The sequence below is a fragment of the Pteronotus mesoamericanus genome, unplaced genomic scaffold, assembly GCF_021234165.1.
Source record: "Pteronotus mesoamericanus isolate MK-2021 breed Mesoamerican mustached bat unplaced genomic scaffold, CSHL_Meso_final scaffold_85, whole genome shotgun sequence".
NCBI classification, from domain to species: domain Eukaryota; kingdom Metazoa; phylum Chordata; class Mammalia; order Chiroptera; family Mormoopidae; genus Pteronotus; species Pteronotus mesoamericanus.
This window is the reverse complement of record NW_026555329.1, coordinates 36,602,299-36,629,808: the sequence shown is the minus strand read 5'-3', so window position 1 is coordinate 36,629,808 and position 27,510 is coordinate 36,602,299. Positions and strand designations below refer to the sequence as shown.

At 35.1% G+C, this 27,510-nt stretch overlaps 1 protein-coding gene and 1 pseudogene across 1 annotated transcript in view; one reads left to right on the top strand and one right to left on the bottom strand.

The window, feature by feature from the left end:
- LHFPL3 (LHFPL tetraspan subfamily member 3) overlaps nt 1-27,510 on the bottom strand; it is a 412,058-nt gene that overhangs the window by 291,156 nt on the left and 93,392 nt on the right. The window lies entirely within an intron of this gene.
- Nucleotides 13,151-13,526, top strand: LOC129063469 (40S ribosomal protein S15a-like; annotated as a pseudogene).

Genomic DNA, 27,510 nt, shown 5'->3' with positions numbered 1-27,510 from the left:
TCAAAAATGCTGTTGTACCCTCTAGTGCACTCTTGTAAGTCTCCAGAAACCAGACGCCTGCCATCTCCATACTTCTTAATGTATGAACAGTGCCTTTGAATAGCAGACCCTGATGGAAAGCCCACAGACAGCAGGATGTGAGAAACATAGTCTAAGAGTGCTGAGACCTAACCAGCACAGGAGGCTAAGAGCAAACAAGCCACTAATGGCACACAAGTTTTCAAAAAAAAATAGAAGAGCTATCTTTTTAAAAGGAGTTGGGGGTAAAACCAAAAATGATCTTAAAGCATTTAAAGCTAAAATGTGAAGCCACTGTACTATTATTAGCATATCTTTGGCAATATCTCCTAAATTAACTAGTTTTGCATACTGGCATTTTTTATTAACTACAGTCTGAACACACTAATGTAAGATATCTATTGTCTCAATATCTTAAATGTCATTTTTTTAGAAAAGATGTATACGATTAGTTCTCACCTAAGCATCCCCCCTCACCACTTTTCAGTCTTACAGGTAAACTTAAAGTTCTGAGAGCTTCTTGTTATCTCTATCTTGAGTTAACTATTCCATCATAACTTTTGAGCTTACAAAACATGAAGTATAAGTATAACTTTATAAATTAAATGTATGTGCAAATTTAGATTTTCTTTATTCACAGAGTACATAAAATCACAAAAGATACTTTTATATATGCAGAATTATAATAGCCAACTCACTGAAAATTAACTCTGTAGTCACACTAACAAACGTAGATAACAATACTATTCCTGGTGCTTAGGTGTTCCACGCTCTGTTGGACAACAGAAAAAAAATCATAATACACTACTAAATTCCCATTGTGAACACTCAAAATATAAAATAATTACCACTGAATAATTACATGCAATGGCTTATGAAAATAAAGACTGCTCTGACTTCTCCAGTATTTTTTCTTTTAGGTATTTTTTCAAATATCTAAATATTTGTACAGTCTTATAAAAATATACTTTGTCATTGTCTTGAGCTGTTAATTCTTAACAGTTTTAGGAAAATTGGTACTAAATATATAAAATTCAAAGTCTAAGTCCCTCTTTCTTTTGTTTTAAGTCCTCAGTCCAGGACATGCTTATTGATTTTAGACAGAGGGGAAGGAAGGGAGAGAGAGAGGGAGAGAAGCATCGATGTAAGAAACATTGATAGGTTGCTTCTTGTATACACCTGGACAGGACCCAACCTGCATCCTAGACAAGTACCCTGACCAGGAATCAAACCCATGACCCTTTGGTTTACAGGACAATTCTCTAACCAGCCAAGCCACACTGGCCAGGGCTCCCTCTATTTTTGTTTTATTGACTCAGGTTTTAGATTCTATTTTTTAAAGTACTTGTCACACATTGTCCACACTTAAGATCAGAAACTTTTCAATTAGTTACAAATCAACTAATTTGCACATTATAGGCCTGAGATAAGCATTTTGTTCCTCAATTTTCCTCATCACCAATAACTCATTAAAAGCAAAATGCTAATTAATGTACATTTTTATATCACAAGATTCATTTTTGGTGAACATGGCTGCCAGAAGTCAATGTTGATGCTGGTGATGAAGTGAAAAGTTGCAATCCACATCTAGGTTGCATATCAGGATTAAATGAAACTACAAAGGAAAAATATTGAGGAGGTGCTGAGGCAAAATCATGGAGGCACAATGAAGAGGCCAGGTAATCGATCACAGCTAATAAAACATGATGGAAGAAGCAGGTTTCATACCTTACTTCCTTTTCATTTAGCATTCAGACTATAGACTAGGCCAAAGGACAGGGTTTCCAAGTAATTTATACCTTTATTGATGGACCATATAGAAATTAAAGAATTGAAGTTAAGCAATTATGCTTCTTATGTCCTTTAGTGAAAGCAGAGGAGCAGCATGTACAGATTAGGGAAGCAATGTGGTAGAAAAGGAAACAAAAATTAATTGAGCCCATTCTGTGTGGGACTTGGGTCAGGTACTTTGTATACATGACCTCACTAAGTTATCCCAATAACCTTGAATAGAGTTATTATCCCCTATTTTGCAGGTGAGGACGCTGAGCCTCACAGAGGCTTGTCTATAAGGTACTAATAAATAATAGATCTGTGATTAGAACCCAGACCTGAATGTGGACTCTTGCTCTTTCTTATGTTATGGATGCTACCTCTAAGCACCATGGACAGCTTCAATTTGTGGGAGGTGAGGATGCATAAGTCAAGCAAGAACTCTCAGAGTCCTAGTTCTGGGTGCCTAACAATGATTAATTCTTATTTTTCACAGGTGAGGACAAATCTTACAACATACTTTGATTGCCCGCTTTATTTACCAAAACTTGACCTTGTTGAAGGGTTTGAGGAAGACAAGCAGTGTGTCTACCTAGGGTTTGTTTCTATCTAAAAGGGTAACTTCATTTCTGGCAACTACTTTTTAAAAGGCACTGTTTAAAATTCAGAAGTCACAAAGGGCTTTTAATGCTAAGGATGGCACTTTTGTTGCCAACCTCCATAAGTAAAATAACTTCTTTCTTACCTTTTTTCTCTACTTCTCCCTAGTCTCTAGATTTCTCTGATAGGTGTGGGAGATTCTTTTTTCCTGAGAGTCCTCAGGAAAACTCAGAGGACAACAGATGTTTCTGAGGGGGAAAGAAAAGTAAAAACACAGAAAACAAACTGCCATATAGTATCCTTTGTAAAGTTTTTGTTTGGTCCTTCTCTTTGAATATTTCCATTAAAATGAGAAATGAAAATGTAGAAACAAAGCCAGAAAGTTCTATGAGCTGAGGGAAGCAGCTGAAGGGTTAAGGAACTGTCCTCCTCTTGTGTCACCAACCAAGAGAATCCAGGCAGACACCTCTGTTTTTCAAACAAGTGGTCATCCAAGATAGAAAATATTACTAACATTTTACCATTCTTAGGGAAGATAGTCTAGATCCAATAACTGGAGAGTGAGGTCATTGTCACCCCAAGCGATGATGGGAAAGAAACATGGAGAAACGGCCTTTGTCCTCAAATTCAGTTCTGCACTGATCAAAAAAATCACACATGGATTAACAAGGTGGACTGAAGAAATTTTCTCAAGAATATAAATGAATTAAGCCAAATCTTCACACTGAGGCCTAAAAAGACACAATGAGATATGAATCACTGTTAATTTATATGGAGGGATAATCAAGTTTTATTCTTTGCCAGTCCTCCAGGAGTTATTGAATGCAGCAAGGCCTGATACGGTTTGTGGTATTCCATTTTGAGGTCTTTATATGCGTGATTCCATTCTAAAGTCCTACTTCTACGCCCTGCAGAGATTCGTTAAATATATTTAGATTGCCATACCTGGGCTCAATATATGCATCATGCTATCAGAGGAAGAAGCATGAAACAGTATGGCACTTTCCACCAAGGCCCAGCACCGCAGTGTGCCAAGGCAGCTATTTTTGTCTCTCAGGAAAAAAAAAATCAGTACAGCAGTAGGAACTCTGTCTACATCCTGGAGCACTTCTTTGTTAGAAATCCTTGCATGACACATCACCACAAAAACAAATGAGTAAAGATTTCTCATCACTGCTTCCATGGAATTCTCTTTGAATTCTGAGCCTACTTCTAAGTTCTTGTCCCTGAGGAAGAAATATCCAAACCCCACACTGAAATTTTATCCTGAAGAAAAAGAACCCTTTGAAAAATAAGTATAGACATCATCATAATTTTAATCAGAAAGGCATCTTTGTTTATGAAACTAACTCTATTTTTATTAAAGCCCAGATTCACCAGTGCACACCTGATTTCAGACAGCAGCAATAGAGAGACACTTCAGCATATATTCTTAAATGGGTTCTATAATTCTGTCATTAAATTAGTCAAGATTTAAATGATCGAGAAAAATTTTAAAAGGCCCAATTTGGATTTTCATAATGGAAATCATTTCTTTTCATTCTTTAATGGCAATCAAGTCATTTTCTTTTCTATTAAACCAATTTATGTTAATAGTCTGGGCATTGTGTCAATATCTCTAACACCGAGATACTGTTCATAATAGAAATATCTATAAAAACAATCACACTAAGTGACTTTTACATTGAAATAGAGCACTGTACAGATTTCAGACAGTACAGGAATGCTTTTCAAAAAGTCCAAAACACTCATAAAGGGCAATAGGGAATCAGCTGAATACTGTGGATTGACAGGCTATCAATGAAAAACACACATTTTTTATGAAAATGGCTAAATCACTATTTACTTGATGAACTGCAGTGTGATGGTTCTGAAGGAGCCATTTTGCTATATTGGCTAAATAATGAATGTTTACCAAAACTGAGTAATTATAGAGTCATCATATAAAGTACCATCTGTGCCTGCCAAGGAAGGAGATGAACCTGCTAGAGGGTGAGACCTTGAAATTTGGCTACAATTATTTCTAACCCTGGCACTGCAGACAGAAATGAATAAACTATATACTGAAAAAAATCAAAAGAAGAAAAAGAATTTCCCTATATTTTTCATTATTCAATACTCCTCAAAAGACAAAAAAAGTCTACCAGTTAAATTTATGATTTTAATGAATTATTTTGCTAAAAAAGAATTCAAAGATACCATCTTCCTTTGCAATATTTGTACCATATTAATTATAATGGATGTTACCCAATTGACTTGAGGAGGAAAATATAACATCAAAGTATATCAATTTAGTTGAAATGAGATTTTTTTCATTAAAATGTTTTGGAAAACCTAAAGGTAAATCATATGTCAATTTATACAACAGAAGATGAATTTTCTATATAGTGGTAGACAAAAAAATAAAAGTACAAGAGAAAAAGAAAAAATTGCCAATATTTGACCACTTTTGACTTATAAAAAAAATAATTTCATACAGTCCAACATAACATTGGACATGTCCTGAACACTTACTTTCAGATAAGTGAATATTTTCCTTTACTTAAATGGACTGATAGAAAGATGTAAAGTAACATTTTAAATTTTTTTCAAATTTTTGACATTCAATTACTGTTGACATACAATGTAGTTTCAGGGGTATAAGATAGTGGTTAAACATTTATATAACTTATGAGGTGATCACCCCAATAACTCTAATACCCTCTGACACCATACATAGGTACCACAGCATTATTGAATATATTCCTTGTGCTGTGATTTACATTCCCACAACTATTTTGTAACTACCAATTTGTATTTCTTAGTCCCTTCCCCTTTTTCACCCTTCCCCCCTAAAGCTCCTTCCATATGGCCACCACCAAAATGTTCTCTGTATCTATGAATCTGTTTTATTTGTTTTTTACATTTCACATATAAATAAAATAACATGGCATTTGTCTTTCTCTGTTTGAATTACTTCATTTAGCCTAATAACCTTTAAGTCCATCTATGTTGCTGCAGATGGTAAGATTTCATTCTTTTCAAAAGCTGGGTCAGCTCTGGCTGATGTGGCTCAGTGGATTGAGCACTGGCCTGTAAACCAAAGGGTCATTGGTTCAATTCCCAGTCAGGGCACATGCCTGGGTTGTGGGCCAGATCCCCAATACAAGGTGCGAGAGAGGCAGCCACACATTAATGTTTCTCTCCCTCTTTCTTCCTCCCTTCCCCTTTCTAAAATAAATAAATAAATAAACAAACAAACAAATAAATAAATATCTAGATAGATAAAATCTTAAAGAGGAAAAAAGTTAAAAAAATAAAGGCTGAGTCATATTCCATTATATATACTCACCATCCATCTGCTGATGGATACTTTGGTTGCTTCCATTTCATGGCTACTGTAAATAATGTTGCAATGAACATATGAGCGCATATGTGTTTTTCAAATTAGTGTTTTGGGTTTTTTTGGATAAATACTTAAAAGTGAAATTACTGGATCCTTCTGTGTCTCTTGTTACAGTCATTTTAAAGTCTCTTTTGTCTAGTGTAAGGATTGCTACCCCAGCTTTTCTTTTTTCATTTCCATTTTCATCAAATACTATTTTCTATTCCTTTACTTTCAGTCAGCATGTGTCTTTCAACCTGAAGAGAGTCCCTTGTAGACAGCAAATGTAAGGTTCTTATTTTCATTTAGCTAACCTATGTTTTTTGTTTGGAGTGTTTAATCCATTTACATTTAAAGTAATTGTTGATACATACGTAGTTATTGCCATTCTATTACTCACATTTTTATCTTATTATTATTCTTAAAGAAGTCCCTTTAACATTCCTTGTAAATTGGTTTCATGGTGATGAACTCCTTTAGCTTTTCTTGTCTGGGAAGCTCTTTTTCTGTCCTTTGATTTTAAATGATAGCTTTACTGTGTAGGGTAATCTTGGTTGTAGATAGCTTTACTTGGTAGAGTAATCTCGCTTTTCATCATTTCGCATCTTTCTTACCAATCTCTTCCGGCTTAAAATGTTTCTGTTGAGAAATCAGCTAACAGTTTTAAGGGAACTCCCTTGAATGTAACTAACTGTTTTTCTTTCATTGCTTTTATGATTTTTGTTTGTCTTCAACCTTTGGTATTTTACTTATGATGTGTCTTGGTGTGGGCCTCTTTGGGCTTCTCTTGTTTGAGACTCTCTGCACTTCTTGGGTTTGTATGTCTATTTTCTTCTCCAAGTTAGGGAACTTTTCAGTCATTATTTCTTCAAATAGATTTTCAATCCCTTGCTCTCTTCTTCTTCTGGTTGCCCTGTGATATAAATGTTGGTACACTTAATGTTTACCCAGAGGCCCCTTAAACTATCTTCATTTTTTGGATTCTTTTTTTCTGTTCTGATTGGGTGGGTTTTGTTTTTTTTTTTTGCTATCTTACCTTCCAAATCACTGATTTGATCATCTGCTTCACCAAATCCACTGTTGATCCCTCTGATGTAGTCTGCATTTCAGTTATTATATTCTTTACTTTTTTCCTTTTTTTTAAAGATTTTATTTATTCATTTTTATAGAAGGGAAGGGAGGGAGAAAGAGAGGGAAAGATCAATGTGTGGTTGTCTCTTGAGCGCCTCCTACTGGGGACTTGGCCCACAACCCAAGCATGTGCCCTGACTGGGAATTGAATCGGTGACCTCTGGTTCACAGGCTGGTGCTCAGTCCACTGAGCCACACCAGCCAGGGCTCTGTTATTATATTCTTCATTTTTGACTGGTTCTTATGTATGTTTTCTATCTCCATTTTTATTTTCCTCTCTCGTTTTGGAAGTTCTCACTGAGATCATTGAGAATCCTTACAACCAGTGTTTTTAACTCTGCATCTGGTAGATTGTTTGTCTCCATTTTTAGTTCTTTTTCTGGAGTCTTGTTCTGTTCACTCAATGGAAACATGTTTCTTTGTCTCCTCATTTTGCCTGCTTCCATGTGTTTGTTTCCACAATATGTACGAGATAGAGCTGCTATATCGCTCAGTCTTGGTAGAGTTGTTTCATGTAGTAGGTGTACTATGGTGTCCAGGGGCTCAGTCTACTTGGTCACCTGAGCCGGGTGTACCAGGTGTATTCTTTCGGTGGGTTGTATGTATCCTCCTGTTGTATTGAGCCTTGAAGTGTTGTATTGACACTTCAAAGAAACTGATTGCCCCTCTGACTGGTTGTGAGGATTAGCTGTGACTACAGTGAAGGAGCTGTTGTATAGAGGATGAACCTATACAGCAGGATTTACTTTAGCAGTGTTCTAGTGCCTGCCAAATTCCCTCATTGGGTGTGTCATTTGTGGAGGTGGTTGGGTGGTGCTCCAATGTGTTTAAAGCTGGCCATGGGTATGTTGGTTCTGGGCCCTCCTGAGAGAAGTACTGGTGCAGGCCAGGTCAGCCCCTCCCTGTGCCTTGCCTAGGGCCACTTGATATGAGCAACAGAGTGATCTGCAGATGGTTGCCACTTGTTGGGGACCTGGACTGCAACCCAGGCATGTGCCCTACACTGAGAATCAAACCAGTGACCCTTTGGTTTGCAGGTCAGTGCTCAATCGACTGAGGCACACCAGCTAGGGGTAGGTGAAAATATTCTTGAAGGTAAGAAATTTGTAATTCTGTAAATCACTAAGGTCATTCAATAGTTTGCATTCATAAGTGTTTTGATGGACCAATTTGAAAAAGTATTATCTTTTTAAGCTCAGTATTTAGAAAATGAATCCCAAAGACCACTGGAGATGAAAATTTATAACTTCTTTTTTTTTGCTCAGATTAAAGTAAGTTATCATTGGAGCTTTTAGAGAAAGAACTCGGCTTCTTTCTAGTGTCCACCCCAACAATATGAGCAAGGTCCCATACTCTGCAGTTTGAGAAACAAGTTTAATGCAATTTAATATTCAATCTTCAATACACTAGAAAAATAGCTGTAGGAAAATGATAAAATGTATTAGAGAGTTGCAGTCAAAATCCAAATACAAAATAACAACTACAGATTTCATTACTGCTCTTAATGTGAAAGATTTTCTTCATTTCTGAAAACTAAAATTATTTTAAAGTTAAGAATTATCTATTAGTATGGGTTAATCAGAGCATGTTATTTTGTAATTGATAGTTTTTAAAAAGGTGATAAAATTTGAAAAAAAAAAATTTAATATTCTGCTAAGACCTAGATGTGATATGAATGCTAAATATAACTGTGATCTACAAACAGTTCTGTTGAAGGTTCTTCCTGCCCTAAGAATTTATAGGTAGAGAAAGAACATTTACAGCTCTGCATGATCTTTTGGTGGTCACATCTTCAGAGATTATGTTTTTATCATTGTTTTTCCACCTATCCCCTTCCTCTCGTAATGCAAGAGGACATCGCCAATGACCAAAGAGCAGAAAATACAAACAGAACTGATTTCCCTTAAGTCAATTTCTACTGAAAATTACTTCTCAAGTCCAAAGAATTTTTTTTCATTTTTGTAATTCAACTTCTACTGAAAATTCCTTCTCAAGTCCTCAAAGAATTTTTTTTTTTTATTTTTGCAATAATTCCCAGATCTCTTGAGGAAAATTCATAGAAACTGACCTGCAAGGCAATTTTTTACAAAAAAATAACCAAGGCATTTTATCAAATAAATATTCAGCTTTGTCCAATTACCCTGTATTTCTCTGCAAACACACTGACTAATAAGCCTTTCCGGTGATAAGAACAATGTCTTACAACACTTGACTTTCATTAGTGCCTCCTGCAGAAGATGAAATATCCTGCTTTATGGATCAGGGTCATGAGGTTCAGATTAAATCAAAGGACAGAAAAATGGTCTTGGTTTCCTTCTTGCTTTGCTGCTATTAACCTGCAGCAGATATTAAGAGGGGTGAGATCCAAAAAAATTGGTGGAGTATTAAAATGTGCAAAATCCCTTTTTGAAAGACTTATAAAACAATGAAATTGACTGTATCTAAGTTTTATATCTTCAACTTTGCCTAGATATAAATTTGAGTGTTATAAATGAAAAAAGATATCTATATCAAAAAGAAATGCTAGGCTAAAAGTCTGGCCATTTTATGTAACTTTCTTAAAATAAATATAGTACCCAGCCAAGGGAGAATTAACTCTAGGGACAGGCACCATTTCTCAAGCCTGTGAGAATGTTAATAGATGAAATGATAAAAGTTTATGGAAAATTTACTGTGTGCCAGGACCTATGTTAAGTGGATTATTCATTTACTCTTTACAACAAACCTATAGGGTAGATACTCTTATTATCCCCATTTAACAAAGATGAAACCAAAGATTAGAAAGATTAAGTTTGCCCAAGGACACACCTACTAAGAAGGAAAGCTGGAGTCAGACTCAAGAACTCTGATTCCCAAACCAATGCTCTTATTCATTATGTTATACTATTTCCCTATCCATGAAGCTTGGGAAATTGATTTTTTCAATTCTATAAAACATAAACCTTGTGTTTTAATAACACAAGTGTTATTAAGTGTTGCCAAGAACAAACAGATATACAAAACCACCACATCTTGGCCAGATGACCAGTATGGTGTTAAAAACAAAAACAACTATCACAAATAAACAAACCAAAAACTGCCTAGGCTACACACAACTTAGATCAACTATAGAATACACTCAAATTAACAAATATCAGAAAGGTTCCAATGTGTATGATATTCTTTAAAAAATTACCAGTCTACCCAAATCGGGTTACTTGCTGTTGCATCTGGCCCATATTTATGATTCAATAAACATGGTGACTGCAACTTACACATAATGGTTTAAAATTATTGCAAAAGAATGGTGCTGGGTTGACAGAAAGTATTCTATAACCAACACAGTGAAGGTACCCAGATAAAATTAAAATTTAAAATTCCTTTGAACATCCTCTATATACAATTGTCTACAAATACTGAGTGGCTTCTGCCAAATGCAAGAAGTAATTGTCAATTAAGCTAACACTCAGTTCAAGGAATTACAGAGTAAGCACAACCTAGCACTTGCTTAACTGACAAACATATTATTGTCCTGACAACACAAAAAAACCAATGCCACTGTTTGCTTTCTACAGGGATGTACACCTGGCCAGAGTCACCATGCATAGATTTCCTTAATGAATGATGAAGTCACTCCACAGGCACATTACACTCTGCTGGTTAGAAATGGCCCCTGGTTGGTATCTGTCTCTCCATTGTACTGAACCACACTTGAGAAGGGAAATCCAAAGAAATTCACTTTCAGAGTAAGTATTTAACTGCATGTAAAATGATAGTTTTGTAAACCCTCTGTAAAAAGCCCAAAGATTTTGTTAACTTGAAAACAACCCATATTATGTAGTAATGAGCAACCTCTGGGGGGATAAATATTGCATAAATTTCAGTTCAATAAGTTCATCCAAATGAACTAGATATCGATAAATCATATTTTTATCACTATAATTTCTCTTGTGCTCTCCGTATGCTCCTTTATTACTCTTTTAATTCCGAAAAGAAATACACTCCCTGTTTTTTCTTATCACTGAAGAATACCTCTGATCACTTTCACAAACAACCTACAGAAGTATAGGCCAGAAGGAGCCCCTGCAGTAGGACAGCCTTAGTCTGAAATGGAGGTGGGACTCTAGACTCCTTACTTAGACCATGTACCCAGGGGTCAAGAGTCAGAGCTGCTCTGGGATTAAGGAATTTCATAGTTACACATCCTTGCTGGTTAAAGAGAAGCACCTGGGATCAGCTTACATTCCTTTTGCCTTGAATGCTTCTGAATTTTCTCCTGGCATTTCTGTGCCATTTGCCTGGTCTATGAATGGTAGGCCTGATAGGTGGAAGAGGTCATGTCAAGACATCTAATGGTGCTTATATCCTTCAGTGCTGATAGACAGTCACAACATGATTAGGGCTCACAGAAGAAAACAGACCCTGGAGACCAAACATCCATGCATTGAAAATAATGGTCGTGGACTCCTCCTGTCTCCCCTGACAATTCACTTCCTTTACCTGTGCCATCCAGTATGGGTGTGATCCTGTATGTTGGGTGGGGTTGAGGGATGTTAGTATTGTGTGATGCTATTCACTCTGAGGAAAGGGTTAGGGCTATATCTTACCTGTTTTCTACCTGCTTCAGTGACTGTGCTGGATCACACAATCGCCCAAGTTTCTGCCAGCTACCCTAATCTTTGACTTTTTAAGTTACCCTAACTACACTTTCTGAAGATGGGGTCCTGACATGGTCACCAACTGCCAGATATAAACTATTGGTACTCTCCAAGAAAATCCAAATAATGTGGGGATTCAGAGTTCAATTAGCAATGACTACATCACCTATGGCAATAACTCCAAAGGTTAATTCCAAATATTACAAAAATAAAGAATCAGACTTACAAGTCAAAAGCAGCTATGGTAGGAGTACAGAGAGGTCCAAAGGTAAGGAAGCCCTATTCTTAGTATGCTAGAGTATAGGAGGGTAAGTAGTAATCTCTGGAAGCCCCAGTGATATACTTTAAAAAATAATCAGCACCCCCAAACTCAGCAGTTTGCCAAAGAGACATTTTTAAAAGGTGCAATCTGTTGCCAGAGAAAGCAAGCTTTAATAAACACATAATTAAATAATCTAACATTACCTGGTCAGATGGCACCCAGCCTACAGAACCATCTGGCTAAAGAAATACTCAGAGAATCATCAACCTAAAAACCCAGATTCTACCCGGTAAGCTACAAATCTAGGTTTCTAGATATAAATTGCTTCATAAAATGATAATGGTTCACAAACCATTCTTAGCAATCTACTCTTTTAGATATTTTTTGTAGATATTGTGTACTATTTCCCTTGGGCCCTGTAAATTTCTCATTCAGTTCAATTCAATGTGTTATTCTTTGTGTATTTTAAAAAGCAAGAATCCCTGTATCAAAGCTTCATGTCAACACATATATAGGCTGACATGGAGAAGAATTACAATATGCTGAAATTTTCTGAAAAGAACTGAAACAGATAAGGGACTAATATCTAAAATAAAAAAATAACTCCTACATCTCAAAGCAAAAATGCAAATAATCCCACTTGAATAGACATTTCTGCAATGATAACAATGCAGATGGTCAAAAGATATATGAAAGCATGCTCAACATCACTAATCATCAGGAAAATGCAAATAAAAATCACAACAACATATTCTCTCACACCTGTTAGGATGACAATTATCCAAAAAACAAAAGATAATAAATGTTGATGAGGATGTAGAGACACTGGAACCCTTTATACCAAGAGTGTCCAACCTGCAGCTCACAGACCGCATGCAGCCCAGGAGGGCTGTCAATGCGGCCCAACACAAAATTGTAAACTTAGTTAAAACATTGAGATTTTTTTTGTGATTATGTGTCACAAAGTATTTAATGTGTGGCCCAAGACAACTCTTCCAGTGTGGTGCAGAGACACCAAAAGTTTGGACACCCCTGCACTGTTAGTAAGAATGGTGCAAAATGGTGCACTCGTCATAGAAAAAAGTATGGAATTTCCTCAAAAAAATGAAAATAGAACTACCGTATGATCCATCAATCTTACTTCTGGGCAGATGTCCAAAAGACATCTTGAATTGAAATTGGGATCTCAAAGAGATAATCAGGACTCCCATGTTCATTACAACATTATTCATATTAGCCAAGACATGAAAACAACCTAAATGTCCATCAACAGATGCATGGATAAAGAAAATGTGATATCTACATACAAAGTAATATAAATCAGCTTTTAAAAAAGGAAATCCTGGCTTTTTCTGTGTCACTACAATGGTGCACATGAATGCCCTGGCTAATGCTCTCTGGGTATCAACAATGCTGAAAACAGAGGCAAATGCCAGGTTCTTATTAGGCTATGCTCCAAAGTCATCATCTGGTTTCTAACTGTAATAATGAAGCATGGTCACATTGGCAAATTGGAAACCATTGAGAATCATAGAGATGGGAAAATTGTTGTGATCTTCACAGGCAGGTTAAATGATCAGCCCCAGATTTGATGAGTGACTCAGAGAAAAATGGCAGAACAACCTGCTCTCATGCTGTCAGTTTGGTTTCATTGCACTGACAACCTCAGTGCACATTCATGGACCATGAGGAAGTAAGACAAAAACACACAGGAGGGAAAAACCTGGGATTCTTTTTCTAAAGATGTAATACATATATGCAAATAAAATGCCTCAGTAGGGGGAAAAAAGGAAGTCCTGCCATATGTGGCAATATGGATTAACCTGGAGGACATTATGTCAAGTGAAAGAAGCCAGTCACAGAAGGACAAATAATGCATAATTCCACTTACATGAAATATTTAAAAGAGTCAAATGTATAGAATCAAAGAGTGGAATGGTGGTTGCTAGGGGTTTGGGAGAGGAGGAAATGGAGGGGTGCTGTTCAATGGGCATAAAGTTTCAGTTATGCAGGTCGAATAACTTGTACAGATATGTTGCACAACATAGTACAGTAAAAGTACTATATCATGCACTTAGAAATTTTAAGAGGATAAAAAAAAAAAAATTAAAAAAAAATTTTTTGAAAAAAAAAAAAAAAAAAAAAAAAAAAAAAAAAATAAAAAAGAAGAAAGGGAGGAAAGAAAGAAAGAGGAAAAAAAAAAAAAAAGAAAAAAAAAAAAAAGAAGAAGGAAAAAGGAGGGGGGGGGGGAAGGAAGGGGGAGGAGAAAAAAAAAAAAAAAAAAATATAGGTAAAAAAAAAAAAAAAAAAAAAAAAAAAAAAAAAAAAGAAGTTCTCATGTTAAGTGTTTTACCACACCCTTAAAAAAAGAGGCACAAGAAAACTTTTTGAGGTAATGCATATTTCTGTTACGTTGATTATGGTTATGGTTTTACAGATGTATACATATGTCTAAACTCATTAAGTTATATACAATAAATACATGTAGTTTTTTCTTTTTGGTATATCAATGATACCTTAATAAAGCTGCTTAAAAACTAAAATGAACTGAAAAAAACCACTCATATGACTTAAGTCACTAATCAGATATCGATGTATGTAAATATCCTACAAGTAGATATTCAATCTTCCTTAGAATTGATGGTTAATCTATGTAATCATACAATTCCTTAGAAATAGAATCTCATAGTCCATGTCTTCAACTAACCAGAAAGTCTCTGCGGTGTTGCTCTCTCCTAACCTCTGTACCAAGCATTCTATTTCAGTCCAGATGCAAGTTAAGTTTATGCTGCTAAACAGGCTTACCTTCTCTTCCTCTTGCCTTATCCCTCTTCTCCTCCAGCCATTTCTGTGCTAATTTGTAATACTTTAAAAAAGCTAGCGCAGAGGAAAAACAATCCAATAAATTGTTCTCTTTAATTTGATGAGTGTCTGAAGAGAGGCTATATAAACTGTAGGTTGATTATCATTTGTTGTTGTGTGTGTGTATATACATATATTGTGTGTATGTATATACATATATATACACATACATACATATACATATTAGCTATTTGGGAATATAAATTTACTCAGTTTTCTTCCTCTTATTATTAGGCTGTTCCATCTAATTGCTGTTTGAGTACATCAAAATTTTGCATGGCCAAACTAATTATTTGGTTCCAAGGGTGTCCAACCCACAGCCTGTGGGCTGCATGAGACCCAGAATGGCTGTGAATGTGGCCCAACACAAACGTATAAGTTTACTTAAAACCCTTTTTTGCTCATCACTTTTTGTAAGTGTTTGTGTATTTAATATGCAGCCCAAGACAACTCCTCCAGTGTGGTCCAAAGATGCCAAAAGGTTGGACACCTCTGATTATGGTTTTGTATTATACATATATTGACCTTGTATATTATATTATGAAACTCACTTAGTAGTTCTGGTGTGTTTTGTTGTGATGGTTGAGGTTGTTGTTGCTTCCTTAGAATTCTCTGTGAAATCCTGGTATTTATAAATAGGGACAGTTCACCAATTTTTTTGTTTTACTTCTTTTTCTTGCCTTATTCATTAACTAGAATCTCTACTACCACGTTGAATAAAAATAATGAAAAACAGGAAGGGATTAAGATGTAAAAACTTCCCGTTATAATTACAATCACAGGGATGTAAGAAGAGCATTAGGAATGTAAAAAAAATAAAAATAAAAATGATGACAGTAGATAATCTTGCTTTGTTCCTGATTTCAGGGGGAAAGTATTCAATCTTTCATCATTATTGCCTTCATTGCAGGTTTTTCATAAATTCCTTTTATCAATTGAGAAAGTTTATTTCTATTTCTAATTTAGTGATGATACTTTTCTTAAGAAATCATAAATGGACATTGAATTTTGTCAAATACTCCTGCATCATTAAAGCAATCATATTTAATTTTTAGTCTGTTACTATGGTGAGTTACACCGTTTGATTTTTGAATGTTAAACCAACTTTTCATTCCTGGGATAAATCTTAGTTGGTCATGATATATATTTAGTTTATATGTATTGCTGGATTTGATTTGTTAATTTTAAATGGATTTTATATCTATCTATGTTTATGAGAGACATTCATTTGTAGTTTTCTATAATGTCATTTCCTTTGTTAACAAGAGCTTTTCTGGCCTCATAAAATTAGTAAGGAGGTATTTTTTCTCTTTCTGTTTTCTAAAGAAGAGTTTGTATAGGATTATTATTTCTTCCTTAATTCTTTGATAGAATTCACCAATGGAATGACCAAGATTTGAAGTTTGCTTTGTGAGAACATTTTTTAAAGAATTTAATATTGTTTATAGTTATAAGCATATTCATATTTTCTAATTCATTTTTGTATGAATTTTTATAAATTTATTTTTAATAACTTATCCATCTCATCAAAGTTTGTTGAATTTCTTGGCATAGATTTGTTCATATTGTTTATTCTTTTTGGTTTGTGGAATCTGTAGTGATTTCCCTTTCCTTCCTAATGTTGGTAATTTGCACTTGCTCTCTTTTTTTCTTGAACAGCCTTGCAAGAGATTTAATAATTTTGTTGATGTTTTTAAAAACCAACTTTTGGCTTTGTTACTTTCTGTTGTTTGCATCCCCATTCATCAATTTCTGCTCCTCATTATTTCCTTTCTTCTACTCACTTTGAGGTTAATTTGCTCATCTTTTTCTACCTTATTAACAGGAAATTTAAATCACTGATTTTTAAGCTTTTCCTCCTTTCTTTTTTCCTTTTTCTATTCTTATTTATTCTATTACAGTTGTCCCAATTTACCTCTTTTGCCTTCCTCTGTTCAGCCCCACTCCCACAGTCCATCCCCACACCATTGTCCATGCCCATGGGTCATTCATACATGTTCTTTGACTAATCCCTTCTAATTTAAGTTTTTGAAGCTATATATTTCTTAAGTACTCCTTTAAAGGCATTCCCAAAAATTGATATGTTATATTTTCATTACTTAGTTTAAAATATTTTCTAACTGCCCTTATACACAAATTACACCTCAATAACAAAATCATAAAGAATCATTTTTATAAACTTTTGAAGGGAAACTATATCAGACAATCTGTATGCTCAAAATACTTGAATTATTTAATGAGAACAATGTTTCATGGGAAACTTGTATAAGAATAATCAATTGTAGAGTAAATTTAAAAATTAGGATTTAAGAAGAAAAGTATACCCAAGGTAAGATTACAGAGAAAGCATCACATGTGAAATTTATTCACTGCAGAGTCAAGCTGATGACACAAACAAGGGAAGCCAAAAGTGCACAGTGTCACAGTGTGGCATCAACATAGCTCATTTTGTACTGACATATTTTTAAAAGTAGAAACTGGTAGAATCTTGACAATACTTTTAAGTAAGATTGATGCTAACTATAAAAACTTTGATCTCTGGTATCTGTTGACAAAGTATACAACTTAAGAAAGTTGTCAAACTTAAAGATGGTGCATGCTTTTTAATGAAGGACAACTGTTATAAATTTTCTGAACTTCTTTGTGATGACAAGTGGTTAACAGCAGTATGCTACATAGTGGATATTTGGGGAAAACATATAATCACAATTAATCTGTCTCTTCAAAATAAAGGTGTCATTTTTAGCAATGAGAGCACAAAGATTTAAAAGATAAACATATGGAAATGTTTAAACATATGGAATTTTAGGGATAAATATTAAAATGTTTCCATTTTTTCTTCATAAAAATTGTTTCACCTCTAAAAAAGTATATCATTTTAAACCTGTTTAAAAGCTCTTTCAAACAAAGAATTTTAATAAAAACTATTTGATAAAAGTGCAACATCATCCAATTAGTTTGCAAAAACAACTTAATGACATGAGGAGAAATAAAAATGCACTAGCTGAATTTCAATAAAAACCTTTGCAAAAAAACCTTAGCATCATGATTTAGTAAATACAGTCAATAATACCCTTTTTCATATAATTGTACATATTGTTGGGAGGTATATATTTCAGCAATCAGATCAATTAAGTGCATGCATTTAAAAACAAAATAAAAAAACAGAACAAATCAGACCTTCAAATTACTATATCACAAAGTAAAAAACCAATATTTTAAAAAATAAAGAAGTATATTTAATCACATTGCTGTGACTGGTAGCAAAAGAAAACCTGGTGAGGTACACTAGCCAAAAGTTAGAAGTAGCTAGTACCTACTGGTTAGGAGAACCATTTAGGTTTGAGTACTGAATGAGCCCTGGGATAGATATTTAATCTATTAGTTCCTTTCTCTGAAAAATGCAAATATTAAAAATATATGCCACATAAAATTATTGTAAGGATTAAATGAGAATAAAATGCATATAAAGTGCCTAGACAAGTGGTAGCCACTTACATAACTGTACATAAGTAATATTATACTATAAACTGTATTATGTCACTATTATATTAACAATTACAATAACTATGTTATATTGATATTTATTATAACAATATCATATAACTAATAATATAATGTAAACTCATTTATGAAACTTTAAAATATTTCAGTAGCCTCATTAAAAGAGTAAAATAAAGAACGTGAAACTCATTTTAATAATATATTTTATTGAAGGTATTTAACCTTATATCTCCAAAATACTTTCTTTCAGTATGTGACACTAGTCATATTTCAAGTGGTCAATAGGTACATGTAGCTAGAGGCTACCACACTGGCAGATGCAGGTTTAGAATATAATGAAAATGTATAATAGCTATTATTTTAAATTTTTTATTACTACTATAATTCTCAAAACACCAGACAACCTAACATTCAAATGCAAATCCAAAACATATTACTAAATCAAATATAAAAGCATTATCATTGCCATGTTTCTTCTAGAATCTTGGAAATGGTCTTATTTTTGTTTCGAAATCATAAAGAATCCTGTTAACCTTATGAAACTAAATCACAGATCATGGGGCCAGTCTGTAAATAATCACGTATTTTATAGTTACCCAAAACATGAAATGAATGCTGGAGGAAATGTACATTTAGACATAGGAATTCAATAAAAAACAGACTTAGTTGAGCTGAACTTTCAAAATAGAGAAAAAGAAAGAAAGGTATTCAACAATCCAGGCAAGGAGCCATTGGCATCCTTGCCAATGTGTCATCAGACACTTTTATGCTCTAATAAATCCAGCATATGTCCTACCATAAAGAGTACCAGTGTGTATATCTTGGGTAGAGAGGGGTGATAAAAATAAGAAAATAAATTTAATCTTGAAGTAAAATTATCCAAGTCTAATGTCATTTAGTAAATGAGGATTAAAAAGAATATTATAAAAAATATTTAATCCTATTTTTCCCATTCATTTGCATTTTAAAATGTTTAGTTTTCCTTTAATGTTGTTGTGCACCAAATAAGAAAGTCACACCTTTAACGAAAAAGACATTTCCCAGATGCAAACAAAACACTGAGTAAGCACTTAACATACTTAATAAATAACTAATAATATAGTAATTAATTTATTAATTAACTGAGTAAACACCTAATAAATCATGTTATAGTGAGTATGTGAAAACTATTGATGGGGTTTTTTGTCTACATAATTGATCAGCAACTTTTTTCTTACAAAATAGCTTTCTGAGCTTAAGGCTATCACAAATGTGATTTATTAGCAATGGTCTCTAATCACCTTCTAAGCCTATTTTCATAGTAGTCTGGTTTACAAAGAGTCACATCCTCAAATTACATTACATACAGTATAGAATTCTACAGATTCAATCAAGAATTCTCACAGTCATAGTAAATATAAATGTTGTATCATAAAATGGAACCTGGAACACCAACTGATCTTATACATAAGTGCACCCTTTTTCATAAAAAATAAAATAACCCATTATACACTGAAACCAATTCATTCTTGAATTCATGGCCCTTAAATGGCCCTTTGTGTCTCCAGCAGCCTGTCTCTGGCAGAGAGCACACTACCCCTTTTCTGCCACTGGCTGTTTTCTGTGCACTTTTTGGGCTCTGGTGCTGTGGGCTAGAGATCCCCGCTTTTGGTTTTGACCTCACTCTTCTCAGGGGAATGCAACTGGCCATTTCAATATTCTTCTGGTGCTGCCACCCATGGGCACCCTGCCCGCCTTCTCAGGTCTCTACTGCACTCCTTACCAGTTAGATTGCACTAAAGCCAATTCTTCTGTCTCCAAAGTTATAAGGGTCTTCTCTTGCTATTGTTCAGTTGTTTGTTCCAGGTGATTTGTCCACAATTTAGTTGTAATTCCAGGTTGGTCCTGGGAGGAGGCCAGCGTGACTTCCACTCACTCCTCTGCCATCTTGATTCCTCACTCTCATTTTCTTAAAAATGTCAGGTGGCATTTTCTGGAGGCTACAGAATGAGTGAGGCATCACTGGGGTGATGGTTTGTGGAACACGTGCCTATGTTATTCTTGTGTTTTACATTTTTCTCAACAAATTGACACTCTCAACAAATTTTAAGAATGTAAAGGTTGCCTGAAACCAAAAAGTTTGAGAGCTTCTGAATTAAAGATTTCACTCCAACACTACTGAATGAAACAGAGAGAGAGAGAAAGGGAGAGGGAGAAGGAGATGTTGAAACAGGAGGGTCATTTGTATCACAGGTGAGTGATGACAGTATCATGGAGTAAAGCTTAAAATAGAAATAGAGAAAACAGGATGAGTTTCAGACATGTTGAGGAGGTAGAATCAACAGAAGTTGGTAATTAATTAGATGTGAGGCATGATGGAGAGATCAAGGAGAACACTCAGATTTTGGCTTTGAAAGTTAAGTGGGAGCCTCACAGATAGAGACGCAAATCAGAGGAGTTGTCAGGAGCAGAATGAATTTAGGTGTGGGTGTGTTTTGCACCTATTTTGTCATGTCCAATGCTGAGTTAGCTATGTGAGTCTAGGGGACAGCAGAGTCTAGAGCTGGAAATAGACAAGTACCGTCAGCATGTAGGTGGTAATTAAGGTCTATAAAGGAGATAAGACCATTGCCAGATAATGTGGAGCATGAGAAAGGAGCAGGACTTGCCAGAGAATAGGAGTGGGCAGAAAAGGACTCTTTGAAGAAGAAAAAGCAGCTCCTGCAGCTCCTCATAAATGTGCTAGCAGGAATGTAAGGCAAGTGTCTTTTAGGAAGAAGGCATGAATCTATGTAAAACACTGCTGAGGGAGTCTTTTGGTTTCTGACAAGATGGCGAACCCAACCTGGTTGCTGACTTCCTTCCCCAAAGTCAACATTGGAGAAACTACAGAAGCTAGAGGATGCACATATAGAAAGTACCAGTAACATGAAACTGAGGAACACCCAGAAGGCCAAAGGCTGTCATGAATCAGTAAGGTTAAGTACAGCCTGGTACGGTGGGAGAACTGGCTGAGGGAGAGCTTTTAAATTCTGCTCTAGTGTCTATCCAGCATGGTGACAGAAGATCACAAAAACAGAAGCAGTAGCCTGTTCCCATAGTACAATTATAAGACAGCCCAAAGGCCAGTGGGTCAGGGAACTGGACTGCAGCAATGAAGCTGACTGATGCCTAGAAAATTTATTCCTTTACCTCCTCCCCTTCAAATCTGCAGAACCAGAAGACCATCAACCAAGGAGACTCTTGTAGTAGTGAAATGTAAGACATTAAAAAACTCTAAAGTTTTGCAGAAAGAAAGAGTTTATCATCTCCAAAGAGATAATAATCTGAATGAAATCATATATCTCAATAGAAAAATTGTATGCAAAAAAATAATAGAATAATATTTTAAAATATCAAAGGGAAAAACTTTAAACCTCCAATTTTATGCCCCCCAAATGATTATATACATATGATGGTGAAATAAATATACTCTCTTAGGCTTATAAGGTCTCAGAAACTTTGCCACATGGCCTACTTTGGAAACATTATTAAAGGAAGTGCTTAAAAGAGACAAGAAATAAATTCAGGAAATCCTTCAGGAGATACAGGAAATAAGAATAATCAAATAAATTAGAGAAGTATGCTTCCTCAAAAAGAGCAAGAACCAAAGAAAAAGAAAATATATGTCTCAAAACAATTTAGTCCTAAATACGAGGATGAGAAAGTCTCATTGGGGAAACATGTAGATGATGCTAAATTAAGAATTCAATAACAATGAATAATATAAGAATGGCACAATTATGGCAGAAAGGCCAAGAGAAAGTCTGAGAAGTGTCCACTGAAGGAGGTTGTTCTGAACTGTTAATAATAATCAGTTTTAGAAATTAGGACTAAAACTAGAAGCAGTAGATTTAGGAGTGAGTGAGAGATAAAGAAACATGGATAGCAAGTATAGCAAACTCTTTAAAAAATTATCTGTAAAGGAAAAGAGGAAATCACACACATAAATTATTGGGGTTGTGAGATGGCTTCTCAGATGGAAAGGAGTTGAGCATTTTTATTTATTGTACCATTACAAAGTAGATTTCAGGTGGTTTTAAAATACATACAATCTAAATGAACAAATTAAGAAAAAAGGGAAGGGAAGATGGGAAAAATAAAGTCATTGGATGTACAAAAATGCATACCTTATACACTTGCAAAGATGGGGTATTGGACGTTCCTTAAAAATAAACAACATAAACATGAATTTTATTTAAACATCAATCAGCATTCACATAGGATATTGCAACAGGATCTGGAAGAGCTGGCGAAGTCTTTGTTTTGGTCCATTATTATTTATTCTAATGTCCTCATTACCTTCCACAGAGAACTGATGTTTTGTGGATGAGAGATCGATTACTCCAACTTAAAAGCATACAAGACAAAGACTGAAAGGATGTTTCCTGAAAACAAGATTTTTTTAAAAATCTTAAATTTAGTTTTTTACCTTCTTGTTTCAATTGCCTCTTTTATTCCTGCATCTTTTCTAAATGACTGTCACCAGCACATTCAGTTGATATTGAAGCCCTGCAGTAGTCATGGCCAGAGCTGTCTGAGGAGCTACCCAGACAGTTCTCCTTGACTCTGTCCTTCCATGTCTCCAGTGGAACACAAGACTTGTCTTAAAGAACTGTTCAAATATCAACATGAGGTGGAGGTAAGCTCTAGTTCCACAGAGCCATGCTGGGTTGTCATGGATGGGGAAATAAAAATAAGCCATTCCAGACACTTTCTCGATCTGCCAGGGAAAGGGGGTGGTGATTCCCTCTAGTGGAGAATGCCCCAAACCCCTGTGTTCAATGGCTTTTATTGAACAGGTTATCAGTGGGGACTAGGTAGTAGGAATGTACAGGTAATCTCATTAAATCAGTATGTTTACACTTACAGAGAATAGGTGATGTTTTGAAGAAAATAAATGGCAGGAACGCACTGATTTACATGGGTCCGAGATGAGACAAGTAAACAGAAGAGCACCAAACAGTTTAGTGTCAGGGTCTGTGAATAATGTACATTTCCTTCCCTGCATGAGCCAGTTATCATAGCTTTGAGGGAAAAACAAAGCATGCTTCAAGGAATTTACTTTTAAGCCTGATTTTCCCCGGGAAACTGCCTGATCCAGGCTAGGGCTGCTTCTAGTTATTGTTTCAAGCCTGAACCAGGAAGGCAGAGCAGAGCAGCAGAGATAAGGAGACTTCTTTCAGATAGAATGAGAACTCTGGCCATATCAAAGCCAAGGGATAAGGGTCTTTTGTCCTTTCTCTGTGTCCCTCAAGTCCTTCCTTGTTGGCCCCTATATGACTGTGCCTGTCTTAAGTTGCCCTTCACATCAATGGGTTTTACCCATCATTGACTAACCAGCCATCCTCTGGGACCAACCAGGGTGATGTGAGGAAGGCAGGGGACAGGTTTTTTCTCCTCAGTGGCCTATTTTCCCAAGGCCTCCTTGCTTAGCTCCAGACTTGGGGCCCTCTCACCTGTTAGTAAAGCTACAGTTCCTGAAACCAGACAGGATGGTTCCCAATATCAACAGGCACATTGTTTTTCATAAACCACATGTCCCCTCCAGTTACTCTTTTTCTTTCTTTCCTGGATTAGTTGTCAAAGTCTTTCTGTAATATTCTTTGTTAATTCATGTCTCAAATTCATATACAGTCATATGTCACTTAACGGCATATTCTGAGAAATATATCATTAGGTGATTTTGTTGTTCTGTGAACATCATAGAATGTGCTTACACAAACCTGGATGGCACAGCCTACTATGACTATATGGTATCGACTATTACTCCTAGGCTACAAAAATTTATAGCCCATTACTGCACTGAATACTATATATAGGCAATTGTAACACAATGGTAAGTATTTGTGTTTATAAAGATAGAAAAGGTACAGTAAAAATACAGTATAAAGATAAAAAATGGTACACATGTACATGAGTAGAGCTTGCAGAGCTTCCTCTGGTGAATCAGTGAGTGAGTGGTGAGTAAATATGAAGCCTTAGGTCATCACTGTTCACTACTGTAGACTTTATAAACACTACATTTAGGCTACACTAAATACATTTTAAAATATTTTTCTTTCTTCAATAACAAATTAATGTTAGCTTACTATAACATTTTTATCTTATAAATTTTTAATTTTTTAACTTTTCAACTCTTTTCTAAGAACAGTTAGCTTAAGACATAAACACATCGTACAGCTGTCCAAAATATTTTACTTTACATCCTTATTTTATAAGCTTTTTACAATTTTTAAAGTTCTTAATTTTTTTACTTGTTAAAAACTAAAACATTTTTGTTAAAAGCTAAAACACAAACACACACATTAGCCTAGCCCTACACAGGGTCAGGATCATGAGTATCACTGTTTTCCCCCTCCTCTCTTGTCCCGCTGCAAGGTCTTCAGGGGCATAGAACACACATGGAGCTCTCATCTAGGATAATATTGCCTACTTCTGGAATTACCACCTGATGGACCCAGCTGAAGCCATTCTTGAGGAGGTGTCACTCTTTTCAGAAATACATCATGGTGGTTTCTTTGATTTGTTTCCTTTTTTTCATCATAAATTTGTTTGTAGGCAGATGTTGCACCATGAACTGTCCCCTCTATTAATGAAAACCATTTGGTGCTGAGGTCCATGTTTTCAAATTTTTTTTTATTTTATAAAGAGTAATTTATTTTCAAATACTTAATACAAAAAATATATTCTTTTTAAAAGATTTTTTAAATTGTTATTCTATTACAATGTCCCAATTTTTCCCCCTTTGCCCTCCTCAACTCATCCTACCCCACACTCTGGATTCCCACACTGCTGTCCATGTCCATGGGTCATTCATGCATGTTCTATAGCTAGTTTGTTGAAGTCTGTAAAAGCTTCTGCTAAACCCTTCATTGTGAATGTCTTGGGGGTTTTTCTTTTGTTTTTCTCCTGTAGTTTCCTTTTCTCCTGCTGCTTCTTCAGTTCCTATTCCAATTCTAACAACTTCTTGTTAGTCAATCCCTGAGACTCCATATCTAGAAGCTCCTCAATGTCATCCTCCTTCACACCCAGGTTAAAGTTACTTTCCCTCTTAACCACGGTCTTATTAGTGTTTATAACCTTGGAACTATAACATTATAACAGCTACAATGTCACTAGGTGACAGGTATTTTTCAGCTTCATTACAGTTGTGTAGGACCACCATCCTACGGGCAGTTCATCGTTGACCAAAACATCATTATATGGCACATAGCTGAACATATATTTCATTTAAGCTTCAGAACAACCCTATTCTGTATTATTGCCCTATCTTTATAAAGGAGGAAAAAATAAAAGCAAAGTAACTTGCCTGCATTATACTGCTTATAACCTAAACATCTGTGCTGAGATTCCTTCCAAACTTTTTTGTAAAAAAAAATTAAGTAATGACAGATAGATGTCTAAGTGTGTATCTTTGGATCCTTCCTCGGATCTTTAAGTGGCTCTGCTCTGCTCTAGTATTTTATATTCTATTTTGTTTGGTAGTGGTTAGGTTTTCTTTTTCTTTCTTTCTTTCTTTCTTTCTTTCTTTCTTTCTTTCTTTCTTTCTTTCTTTCTCTCTCTCTCTCTCTCTCTCTCTCTCTCTCTCTCCCCCCCCCATTTTGGTTTAAGTAACATCAGGGATGGTAAAGTCCTAGCTGGAAGAGCAAATTTATTTCAGAGTGCCTAGTGGGAACATGAAGAGAAAATTTCAGAGGAAACTTGGCTTTTCAGAGGGAACTTCTTATTTTCAGAAAGCTGAGGAAAGAAGACTCTGGGAACACATTAATAGGGGCTGACAACTATTTCTATAGGAAGAGTGAAATCTTGTCCCACTCTTCTGTAAGATGGAACATGAACTATTTTAGTATGTACTCCTATATAAAAATAATCTAGGTTGCTGTTTTTAAATAGAGCAGATTGTCTTTTGGGGGGTTAATTTTTAATTTCTTGTCCACCAGCAATTTCATCAACAAAAACATATATCTCTGAATAAAATGAAAAATACTTATGACCAAGAAGAATAACAGATAACATCACTCCGGTAGTTGCTGATTTTATTATGTTCATTGGTCTCTTAGGAGAATTTTTGTTTTGTACAAGCATTTAGAAGTCAGGATGATTATTTTTTATTTATTTTTGTTCAATTATGAACCTGGCCCTGACACCAGGATTTAATTCCCAGAGGCTCGTACATGTACACAAGGAAAGTTTCCAAAGATATCTTTCTATCAATTGAGTTATTTACTAAGATAATATATTAGTTCAACCGAGAAACCCATATTGATATCATATTTAAAAACTAGACATTTGAATGGGGAACATACTGTCATTCATTTCTAAACAATGAAAAACAGAAATATAAAGATCATTACAAAATAAAAACTTCTAGAGTTGCAATTTTATTTTATAAATCCTAAATGGTTAAGTTTTTAACAGATTTTATTTATTTATTTTTAGAGAGAGGAAAAGGGAGAAAGAGAGGGAGAAAAACATCAACATGCGAGAGAAACATCAATTGGTTCTCTCTCTTACATGCCCCAACTAGGGAACAAACCTGCAACCCAGGCACATGCTCTGACTGGAAATCAAACTGGCAGCCTTCCACTTTGTGGGATGGCACACAACCAAATAAGCCATACAAGTCAGAGCCTAAATAGTTAATTTTAATAGTTCCACAAAGGCAGATCACAACTCATGAGCCAGAAATCATGACTTGGGCCTGAGGTAGATATTTTAGTACTATATGAAGCTCTGTGAAGATTTGATTAAATACAAATTTTAGAATCAACATTAATCAGAAAATATAATTGGGACAGCAATTGTTACTACATCAACTAAACACAGGTGGATATTAGATAGTGAATGTGCTAAATTGTCAAACCTGAAAAGCAAGTGCCAACTTTTGTTACCGGCTAAGTCATCAAGAAGATTCAATTGTTCTCATCTCTGGAAAACAGAATATTAATTACCGGATGATAGAATGCATTCTTAGATGTGGTGAAACCATTTAATTAATAATTATTTTAAGATCATGTTTTCAAACATAAATTGTTCTACAGTCTCTCTTAAATGAGGAAAACATGTTAGTATGGGACCACAAACCAGGTTATGTATGTAGATTTTTACATAATTATGGGTAGGCATCTACAAAACCCCCATCATTTAGGACGCTATTAGGCAAAAATGGTATGATATGACTGCAGTTCTCAGTGGCTAAATGATCATTTAAAAACTAAATGAAAAAGGTAAAATGCTACTGTTACCTACTTGATGCATTGTGGCACTGAGGTATTACCTATTTTATTGGTATAGCATTTTCCATCCCCTTTAATTAGACAAGTTCTATCCTGGCATAT